The sequence below is a fragment of the Pseudophryne corroboree genome, chromosome 2, assembly GCF_028390025.1.
Source record: "Pseudophryne corroboree isolate aPseCor3 chromosome 2, aPseCor3.hap2, whole genome shotgun sequence".
In the NCBI taxonomy this organism is placed as follows: Eukaryota; Metazoa; Chordata; class Amphibia; order Anura; family Myobatrachidae; genus Pseudophryne; species Pseudophryne corroboree.
In genome coordinates this window covers 259,816,227-259,828,100 of record NC_086445.1, presented here as the reverse complement: position 1 = coordinate 259,828,100, position 11,874 = coordinate 259,816,227, and the positions used below count along the sequence as shown (strand labels likewise).

General features: G+C 44.6%; 1 long non-coding RNA gene across 1 annotated transcript in view; it reads left to right on the top strand.

Annotated features, from left to right (window-relative positions):
- The window catches only part of LOC135050711 (uncharacterized), a 62,468-nt gene that overhangs the window by 49,955 nt on the left and 639 nt on the right, over nt 1-11,874 (top strand). The gene's annotated exons all lie outside the window — the stretch shown is intronic.

Here is an 11,874-nt window from a genome sequence, read left to right as displayed (position 1 = left end):
GTGATTACACTTGCCCAGCAGTCTTTTAGCCTCCTGCAATGCTAGGCTTCACCTTTAGCAGCCGCCTTTCCAGGGTGAATTAGGTCCACCCTGTACTCAGATGCCCCAGGACTTATGGATGGACAAGGTGACTATAGGAGGCTGGGCAAGAGTAAAACACAGGTGCAGAGAGATGCTCACTGAATACTACCTTGATTAAGCTGACCAATTCACAAGCTGGGATAAGTAACAGAATGTATATGAGTGCAACAATGCACAGGGTGGTATTAGCAACTGAATATAAAGTGTATGTAAATGCAACAATGCACAAAATGGTATGAGCAACTGAACATAGACTGTATATAAATGCAACAATGCACAAGATGCTATTAGTGACTAAACACAAACTGAATGTGAATACAACAATTCATAGGGTGGTATAAGCAACTAAGTACAAGCAATGAATAACTTAACAGTGAGTTCCTTAAAGAACTAGGTACAGCAAGGCAAGATGCAGATAACAATATTACTTAGCTGCAGGAGTCCCCTGGATTCCAGGCAAGGCAGTACAAAGCAAGACAAGGCAAGGTAAGACTGGAGCTGTTTGAATGTACTTCCAGGCTAGTTCTCACATACACAGTCAGGAACTCAGGATACTGGCAGGACAGGGTACTCAGAATTCAAAATGGACTGGGTATCACAAGTAATGTAATAGCACCAACTGCACAGGAACAAGATACCACCATAGGACAGGGACCGACCACAGGAACAAGAAGCTACAACCAACCTCAGGTGAAGGGCAAGCTGGGTAATAAAGGGAGCAAGCCCAATCAGGATGGCTGGGAATGAACCAGCCTCCTGAACACTGATTAACTGCAGCTGTAAAACCAGACACAAGGTAATGGCCTAATTATCTGACAGGTGAAACTGCACAGACCACACATACGGGAGACAGGCTGCAGTTACACAGGACACAGTCAGGAATGAGCCACAGCAGCGGCTCATGACACATTTAAGGCATAATTTTTCCTATATTATTATTAGGTTAAAACAAAAGGTATTTTTGTAGACAACAGAAAAGTCTACATTGATGAAAAGGATCTTAAAGAGGCAGTTATTGGTTTAATAGCAGTGTTTTAACTGCACACACTTTCCTGAGCATCTAAAAATGTAGGTGCATCTCCATTTTAAGTGTGTTGCGCAAATACAGAGAAGTGGACATAAACACACACACACACACACACACACACACACACACACACACACACACACACACACACACACTGATATTTATTTTGAGGTTGAATTGATTCCTTGCAAAGTCTTATATCTCATAGCCGCTGCGATCCCATTCACATTAGAGATGAGCCGGTTCGGTTCCTCGGGATCCGAACCCCCCCGAACTTCACCCATTTTACACGGTTCCGAGGCAGCCTTGGATCTTCCTGCCTTGCTTGGTTAACCAGAATGCGCCCGAACGTCATCATCCCGCTGTCGGATTCTCGCAAGATTCGTATTCTATATAAGGAGCCGCGCGTCGCCGCCATTTTCACTTGTGCATTGGAGATTGAACGGAGAGGACGTGGCAGCGTTCTCTCCCTGAAAAGCTCCGTAATCTGTGCTCAGTGTGCTGCAAATATCTGTGCTCAGTGTGCTGCAAATAATCTGTGCTCAGTGTGCTGAAAATATCTACGTTCTCTGCCTGAAAACGCTCCATATCTGTGCTCAGTGTGCTGCAAATATCTGATCAGTGTGCTGCATTGTGGGGACTGGGGACCACCTGTATAAGTATATACATGATGTGGCCATTCACTGGTACCTGGTGACAGAACGAATACTGGATTCCCCCACTATGTAACTTTATATCTGTCATCTATATACATGATGTGGTCATTCACTGGTACCTGGTGACAGAACGTATTCTGGATTCCCTCACAATGTAACTTTATATCTGTCACCTATACACATGATGTGGCCATTCACTGGTACCTGGTGACAGAACATATTCTGGATTCCCTCACAATGTAACTTTATATCTGTCACCTATATACATGATGTGGTCATTTACTGGTACCTGGTGACAGAATGTATACTGGATTCCCCCACAATGTAACTTTATATCTGTCACCTATATACATGATGTGGTCATTCACTGGTACCTGGTGACAGAACGTATACTGGATTCCCCCAGAATGTAACTTTATATCTGTCACCTATATACACGATGTGGCCATTCACTGGTACCTGGTGACAGAACATATACTGGATTCCCCCACAATGTAACTTTATATCTGTCACCTATATACATGATGTGGTCATTCACTGGTACCTGGTGACATAACGTATACTGGATTCCCCCACAATGTAACTTTATATCTGTCACCTATATACATGATGTGGCCATTCACTGGTACCTGGTGACAGAACATATACTGGATTCCCCCACAATGTAACTTTATATCTGTCACCTATATACATGATGTGGTCATTTACTGGTACCTGATGACAGAATGTATACTGGATTCCCTCACAATGTAACTTTATATCTGTCACCTATATACATGATGTGGCCATTCACTGGTACCTGGTGACAGAACGTATACTGGATTCCCCCACAATGTAACTTTATATCTGTCACCTATATACATGATGTGGTCATTCACTGGTACCTGGTGACAGAACGTATTCTGGATTCCCTCACAATGTAACTTTATATCTGTCACCTATATACATGATGTGGCCATTCACTGGTACCTGGTGACAGAACGTATACTGGATACCCCCACAATGTAACTTTATATCTGTCACCTATATACATGATGTGGTCATTCACTGGTACCTGGTGACATAACGTATACTGGATTCCCCCACAATGTAACTTTATATCTGTCACCTATATACATGATGTGGTCATTCACTGGTACCTGGTGACAGAACATATACTGGATTCCCCCACAATGTAACTTTATATCTGTCACCTATATACATGATGTGGCCATTCACTGGTACCTGGTGACAGAACGTATACTGGATTCCCTCACAATGTAACTTTATATCTGTCATCTATATAATAATTATAGTAGTACAGTACAGTAGGCCATTGCTGTATCTTGCAGCTCTGTGTCACTGCAAGTATCCATTCCATATCTGTGCATCATTTTTGTGAGCAGTATATATAGTATTACAGTGCAGCATTTTGGTGACTAACAGTATATAGTTGTACAGTAGGCAATTGCTGTATCTTGCAGCTCTGTGTCACTGCAAGTATTCATTCCATATCTGTGCGGCATTTTTGTGAACAGTATATATAGTATTACAGTGCAGCATTTTGGTGACTAACAGTATATAGTTGTACAGTAGGCCATTGCTGTATCTTGCAGCTCTGTGTCACTGCAAGTATCCATTCCATATCTGTGCGGCATTTTTGTGAGCAGTATATATAGTATTACAGTGCAGCATTTTGGTGACCCAACAGTATATAGTTGTGTACAGTAGGCCATAGCTGTATCTTGCAGCTCTGTGTCACTGCAAGTATCCATCCATCCATTCCATTTTCTTCCAGTGATTTGGACCAATAATACCATTTATTAGAACAAATAATTCCAGTGATTTTGTCATTTTCTTCCAGTGATTTGGACCAATAATACCATTGATTAGAACGAATAATTCCAGTGATTTTGTCATTTTCTTCCAGTGATTTGGACCAATAATACCATTGATTAGAACGAATAATTCCAGTGATTTTGTCATTTTCTTCCAGTGATTTGGACCAATAATACCATTGATTAGGACGATTAATTCCAGTGATTTTGTCATTTTCTTCCAGTGATTTGGACCAATAATACCATTAATTAGAACGAATAATTCCAGTGATTTTGTCATTTTCTTCCAGTGATTTGGACCAATAATTAGAGATGAGCGCCTGAAATTTTTCGGGTTTTGTGTTTTGGTTTTGGGTTCGGTTCCGCGGCCGTGTTTTGGGTTCGAACGCGTTTTGGCAAAACCTCACCGAATTATTTTTGTCGGATTCGGGTGTGTTTTGGATTCGGGTGTTTTTTTCCAAAAACACTAAAAAACAGCTTAAATCATAGAATTTGGGGGTCATTTTGATCCCAAAGTATTATTAACCTCAAAAACCATAATTTACACTCATTTTCAGTCTATTCTGAATACCTCACACCTCACAATATTATTTTTAGTCCTAAAATTTGCACCGAGGTCGCTGTGTGAGTAAGATAAGCGACCCTAGTGGCCGACACAAACACCGGGCCCATCTAGGAGTGGCACTGCAGTGTCACGCAGGATGTCCCTTCCAAAAAACCCTCCCCAAACAGCACATGACGCAAAGAAAAAAAGAGGCGCAATGAGGTAGCTGTGTGAGTAAGATTAGCGACCCTAGTGGCCGACACAAACACCGGGCCCATCTAGGAGTGGCACTGCAGTGTCACGCAGGATGGCCCTTCCAAAAAACCCTCCCCAAACAGCACATGACGCAAAGAAAAAAAGAGGCGCAATGAGGTAGCTGACTGTGTGAGTAAGATTAGCGACCCTAGTGGCCGACACAAACACCGGGCCCATCTAGGAGTGGCACTGCAGTGTCACGCAGGATGTCCCTTCCAAAAAACCCTCCCCAAACAGCACATGCCGCAAAGAAAAAAAGAGGCGCAATGAGGTAGCTGTGTGAGTAAGATTAGCGACCCTAGTGGCCGACACAAACACCGGGCCCATCTAGGAGTGGCACTGCAGTGTCACGCAGGATGTCCCTTCCAAAAAACCCTCCCCAAACAGCACATGACGCAAAGAAAAAAAGAGGCGCAATGAGGTAGCTGACTGTGTGAGTAAGATTAGCGACCCTAGTGGCCGACACAAACACCGGGCCCATTTAGGAGTGGCACTGCAGTGTCACGCAGGATGTCCCTTCCAAAAAACCCTCCCCAATCAGCACATGATGCAAAGAAAAAGAAAAGAAAAAAGAGGTGCAAGATGGAATTATCCTTGGGCCCTCCCACCCACCCTTATGTTGTATAAACAAAACAGGACATGCACACTTTAACCAACCCATCATTTCAGTGACAGGGTCTGCCACACGACTGTGACTGATATGACGGGTTGGTTTGGACCCCCCCCAAAAAAGAAGCAATTAATCTCTCCTTGCACAAACTGGCTCTACAGAGGCAAGATGTCCACCTCATCTTCACCCTCCGATATATCACCGTGTACATCCCCCTCCTCACAGATTATCAATTCGTCCCCACTGGAATCCACCATCTCAGCTCCCTGTGTACTTTGTGGAGGCAATTGCTGCTGGTCAATGTCTCCGCGGAGGAATTGATTATAATTCATTTTAATGAACATCATCTTCTCCACATTTTCTGGATGTAACCTCGTACGCCGATTGCTGACAAGGTGAGCGGCGGCACTAAACACTCTTTCGGAGTACACACTTGTGGGAGGGCAACTTAGGTAGAATAAAGCCAGTTTGTGCAAGGGCCTCCAAATTGCCTCTTTTTCCTGCCAGTATAAGTACGGACTGTGTGACGTGCCTACTTGGATGCGGTCACTCATATAATCCTCCACCATTCTATCAATGTTGAGAGAATCATATGCAGTGACAGTAGACGACATGTCCGTAATCGTTGTCAGGTCCTTCAGTCCGGACCAGATGTCAGCATCAGCAGTCGCTCCAGACTGCCCTGCATCACCGCCAGCGGGTGGGCTCGGAATTCTGAGCCTTTTCCTCGCACCCCCAGTTGCGGGAGAATGTGAAGGAGGAGATGTTGACAGGTCGCGTTCCGCTTGACTTGACAATTTTGTCACCAGCAGGTCTTTCAACCCCAGCAGACCTGTGTCTGCCGGAAAGAGAGATCCAAGGTAGGCTTTAAATCTAGGATCGAGCACGGTGGCCAAAATGTAGTGCTCTGATTTCAACAGATTGACCACCCGTGAATCCTTGTTAAGCGAATTAAGGGCTGCATCCACAAGTCCCACATGCCTAGCGGAATCGCTCCCTTTTAGCTCCTTCTTCAATGCCTCCAGCTTCTTCTGCAAAAGCCTGATGAGGGGAATGACCTGACTCAGGCTGGCAGTGTCTGAACTGACTTCACGTGTGGCAAGTTCAAAGGGCATCAGAACCTTGCACAACGTTGAAATCATTCTCCACTGCACTTGAGACAGGTGCATTCCATCTCCTATATCGTGCTCAATTGTATAGGCTTGAATGGCCTTTTGCTGCTCCTCCAACCTCTGAAGCATATAGAGGGTTGAATTCCACCTCGTTACCACTTCTTGCTTCAGATGATGGCAGGGCAGGTTCAGTAGTTTTTGGTGGTGCTCCAGTCTTCTGTACGTGGTGCCTGTACGCCGAAAGTGTCCCGCAATTTTTCTGGCCACCGACAGCATCTCTTGCACGCCCCTGTCGTTTTTTAAAAAATTCTGCACCACCAAATTCAAGGTATGTGCAAAACATGGGACGTGCTGGAATTTGCCCATATTTAATGCACACACAATATTGCTGGCGTTGTCCGATGCCACAAATCCACAGGAGAGTCCAATTGGGGTAAGCCATTCCGCGATGATCTTCCTCAGTTGCCGTAAGAGGTTTTCAGCTGTGTGCGTATTCTGGAAAGCGGTGATACAAAGCGTAGCCTGCCTAGGAAAGAGTTGGCGTTTGCGAGATGCTGCTACTGGTGCCGCCGCTGCTGTTCTTGCGGCGGGAGTCCATACATCTACCCAGTGGGCTGTCACAGTCATATAGTCCTGACCCTGCCCTGCTCCACTTGTCCACATGTCCGTGGTTAAGTGGACATTGGGTACAACTGCATTTTTTAGGAGACTGGTGAGTCTTTTTCTGACGTCCGTGTACATTCTCGGTATCGCCTGCCTAGAGAAGTGGAACCTAGATGGTATTTGGTAACGGGGGCACACTGCCTCAATAAATTGTCTAGTTCCCTGTGAACTAACGGCGGATACCGGACGCACGTCTAACACCAACATAGTTGTCAAGGACTCAGTTATCCGCTTTGCAGTAGGATGACTGCTGTGATATTTCATCTTCCTCGCAAAGGACTGTTGAACAGTCAATTGCTTACTGGAAGTAGTACAAGTGGGCTTACGACTTCCCCTCTGGGATGACCATCGACTCCCAGCGGCAACAACAGCAGCGCCAGCAGCAGTAGGCGTTACACGCAAGGATGCATCGGAGGAATCCCAGGCAGGAGAGGACTCGTCAGACTTGCCAGTGACATGGCCTGCAGGACTATTGGCATTCCTGGGGAAGGAGGAAATTGACACTGAGGGAGTTGGTGGGGTGGTTTGCGTGAGCTTGGTTACAAGAGGAAGGGATTTACTGGTCAGTGGACTGCTTCCGCTGTCACCCAAAGTTTTTGAACTTGTCACTGACTTATTATGAATGCGCTGCAGGTGACGTATAAGGGAGGATGTTCCGAGGTGGTTAACGTCCTTACCCCTACTTATTACAGCTTGACAAAGGGAACACACGGCTTGACACCTGTTGTCCGCATTTCTGGTGAAATACCTCCACACCGAAGAGCTGATTTTTTTGGTATTTTCACCTGGCATGTCAACGGCCATATTCCTCCCACGGACAACAGGTGTCTCCCCGGGTGCCTGACTTAAACAAACCACCTCACCATCAGAATCCTCCGGGTCAATTTCCTCCCCAGCGCCAGCAACACCCATATCCTCCTCATCCTGGTGTACTTCAACACTGACATCTTCAATCTGACTATCAGGAACTGGACTGCGGGTGCTCCTTCCAGCACTTGCAGGGGGCGTGCAAATGGTGGAAGGCGCATGCTCTTCACGTCCAGTGTTGGGAAGGTCAGGCATCGCAACCGACACAATTGGACTCTCCTTGTGGATTTGGGATTTCAAAGAACGCACAGTTCTTTGCGGTGCTTTTGCCAGCTTGAGTCTTTTCAGTTTTCTAGCGAGAGGCTGAGTGCTTCCATCCTCATGTGAAGCTGAACCACTAGCCATGAACATAGGCCAGGGCCTCAGCCGTTCCTTGCCACTCCGTGTGGTAAATGGCATATTGGCAAGTTTACGCTTCTCCTCCGACAATTTTATTTTAGGTTTTGGAGTCCTTTTTTTACTGATATTTGGTGTTTTGGTTTTGACATGCTCTGTACTATGCCATTGGGCATCGGCCTTGGCAGACGACGTTGCTGGCATTTCATCGTCTCGGCCATGACTAGTGGCAGCAGCTTCAGCACGAGGTGGAAGTGGATCTTGATCTTTCCCTAATTTTGGAACCTCAACATTTTTGTTCTCCATATTTTAATAGGCACAACTAAAAGGCACCTCAGGTAAACAATGCAGATGGATGGATTGGATACTAGTATACAATTATGGACGGGCTGCCGAGTGCCGACACAGAGGTAGCCACAGCCGTGAACTACCGCACTGTACTGTGTCTGCTGCTAATATATAGACTGGTTGATAAAGAGATAGTATACTCGTAACTAGTATGTATGTATAAAGAAAGAAAAAAAAACCACGGTTAAGTCACTGGTATATACAATTATGGACGGGCTGCCGAGTGCCGACACAGAGGTAGCCACAGCCGTGAACTACCGCACTGTACTGTGTCTGCTGCTAATATATAGACTGGTTGATAAAGAGATAGTATACTCGTAACTAGTATGTATGTATAAAGAAAGAAAAAAAAACCACGGTTAGGTCACTGGTATATACAATTATGGACGGGCTGCGGAGTGCCGACACAGAGGTAGCCACAGCCGTGAACTACCGCACTGTACTGTGTCTGCTGCTAATATATAGACTGGTTGATAAAGAGATAGTATACTCGTAACTAGTATGTATGTATAAAGAAAGAAAAAAAAACCACGGTTAGGTGGTATATACAATTATGGACGGGCTGCCGAGTGCCGACACAGAGGTAGCCACAGCCGTGAACTACCGCACTGTACTGTGTCTGCTGCTAATATATAGACTGGTTGATAAAGAGATAGTATACTCGTAACTAGTATGTATGTATAAAGAAAGAAAAAAAAACCACGGTTAGGTCACTGGTATATACAATTATGGACGGGCTGCCGAGTGCCGACACAGAGGTAGCCACAGCCGTGAACTACCGCACTGTACACTGGTTGATAAAGAGATAGTAGTATACTCGTAACAACTAGTATGACGACGGTATAAAGAATGAAAAAAAAACCACGGTTAGGTGGTATATAATACAATTATGGTTGGACGGACTGCCTGCCGAGTGCCGACACAGAGGTAGCCACAGCCGTGAACTACCGCACTGTACACTGGTTGATAAAGAGATAGTAGTATACTCGTAACAACTAGTATGACGACGGTATAAAGAATGAAAAAAAAACCACGGTTAGGTGGTATATAATACAATTATGGTTGGACGGACTGCCTGCCGAGTGCCGACACAGAGGTAGCCACAGCCGTGAACTACCGCACTGTACACTGGTTGATAAAGAGATAGTAGTATACTCGTAACAACTAGTATGACGACGGTATAAAGAACGAAAAAAAAACCACGGTTAGGTGGTATATATTATAATACAATTATGGATGGACGGACTGCCTGCCGAGTTCCGACACAGAGGTAGCCACAGCCGTGAACTACCGCACTGTACACTGGTTGATAAAGAGATAGTAGTATACTCGTAACAACTAGTATGACGACGGTATAAAGAACGAAAAAAAAACCACGGTTAGGTGGTATATATTATAATACAATTATGGATGGACGGACTGCCTGCCGAGTTCCGACACAGAGGTAGCCACAGCCGTGAACTACCGCACTGTACACTGGTTGATAAAGAGATAGTAGTATACTCGTAACAACTAGTATGACTATGACGACGGTATAAAGAAAGAAAAAAAAAACCACGGTTAGGTGGTATATAATACAATTATGGATGGACGGACTGCCTGCCGAGTGCCGACACAGAGGTAGCCACAGCCGTGAACTACCGCACTGTACTGTGTCTGCTGCTAATATAGACTGGTTGATAAAGAGATAGTATACAATACTACTAATATACTGGTGGTCAGGCACTGGTCACCACTAGTCACACTGGCAGTGGCACTCCTGCAGCAAAAGTGTGCACTGTTTAATTTTAATATAATATTATTTATCATGTACTCCTGGCTCCTGCTATAACAACCTGCAGTGCTCCCCAGTCTCCCCCACAATTATAAGCTTTATATACAATACATTGATGTGCAGCACACTGGGCTGAGCAGTGCACACAGACTGAGTCACTGTGTGACTGTGTATCGTTTTTTTCAGGCAGAGAACGGATATATTAAATAAAACAAACAACTGCACTGTCTCTGGTGGTCACTGGTCACTGTGGTCGTCAGTCACTAAACTCTGTCTGCACTCTGCACTCTCTTCTAATCTACAGTATCACAGCAATCTCTCTCTCTCTTCTAAATCTAATCTAAATGGAGAGGACGCCAGCCACGTCCTCTCCCTATCAATCTCAATGCACGTGTGAAAATGGCGGCGACGCGCGGCTCCTTATATAGAATCCGAGTCTCGCGAGAATCCGACAGCGTCATGATGACGTTCGGGCGCGCTCGGGTTAACCGAGCAAGGCGGGAAGATCCGAGTCGCTTGGACCCGTGAAAAAAAAAGTGAAGTTCGTGCGGGTTCGGATTCAAAGAAACCGAACCCGCTCATCTCTACCAATAATACCATTGATTAGAACGAATAATTCCAGTGATTTTGTAATTTTCTTCCAGTGATTTGGACCAATAATACCATTGATTAGAACGAATAATTCCAGTGATTTTGTCATTTCTTCCAGTGATTTGGACCAATAATACCATTGATTAGAATGAATAATTCCTGTGATTTTGTCATTTTCTTCCAGTGATTTGGACCAATAATACCATTGATTAGAACGAATAATTCCTGTGATATTGAGGTGTTTGTGTCGCTTAGCTTAGCCGTCCAGCGACCACAGTGCACCTCTTTTTCTCTTTTCTTTGCATCATGTGCTGTTTGGGGCCAATTTTTTTAAGTGCCATCCTGTCTGACACAGCAGTGCCACTCTTAGATGGGCCAGGTGTTTGTGCCGCCCTATTGGGTCGCTTTGCTTAGTCATCCAGCGACCTCGGTGCAAATTTTAGGACTAGAAATAGTATTGTGAGGTGTGAGGTGTTCAGAATAGACTGGAAATGAGTGGAAATTGTGGTTATTGAGGTTAATAATACTATAGGATCAAAATTACCCCAAAATTCTATGATTTAAGCTGTTTTTGATGGGTTTTTGAAAAAAAAACACCCGAATTCAAAACACACCCGAATCCGACAAAAAATTTTCAGGGAGGTTTTGCCAAAACGCGTCCAAATCCAAAACACGGCCGCGGAACCGAATCCAAAACCAAAACACAAAACCCAAAAAATTTCCCGTGCACATCTCTAATTCACATACATCTTGGTGGTACTTGCTATTTATGTGTATCCTCCAAAAACATTTTTTTTTCTTTGATAAATATGCACCATAGAAACCATGAGGTATGAATGAATGCCACTGTATTATGGCTCAGCTATGACATGTACTAATTTGCAAAAACATGAAAAAAAATCAGTATTTTAATTAAGGCTACTATTGAATAATAGTTTGTTTTCAAGAATTTCTTCAGAATTTACACAAGGAAATAGTTTACACATTACTCCCAAGAACAACTTACATGTGCATAAAATGTATAACCATAAGGAGGGCCTAATTCAGATCTGATCGCTGGGCTGCGTTTTTTGCTGCCCAGCGATCAGATAGTTGCCGCCTACAGGGGGAGGGGAAAACGCTGTGCAAGTGTGCAATCGCTTCATTAGCAGAGGTGCACAAACATCAGATTGTGCAGTCTCTGCGCAGCCCAG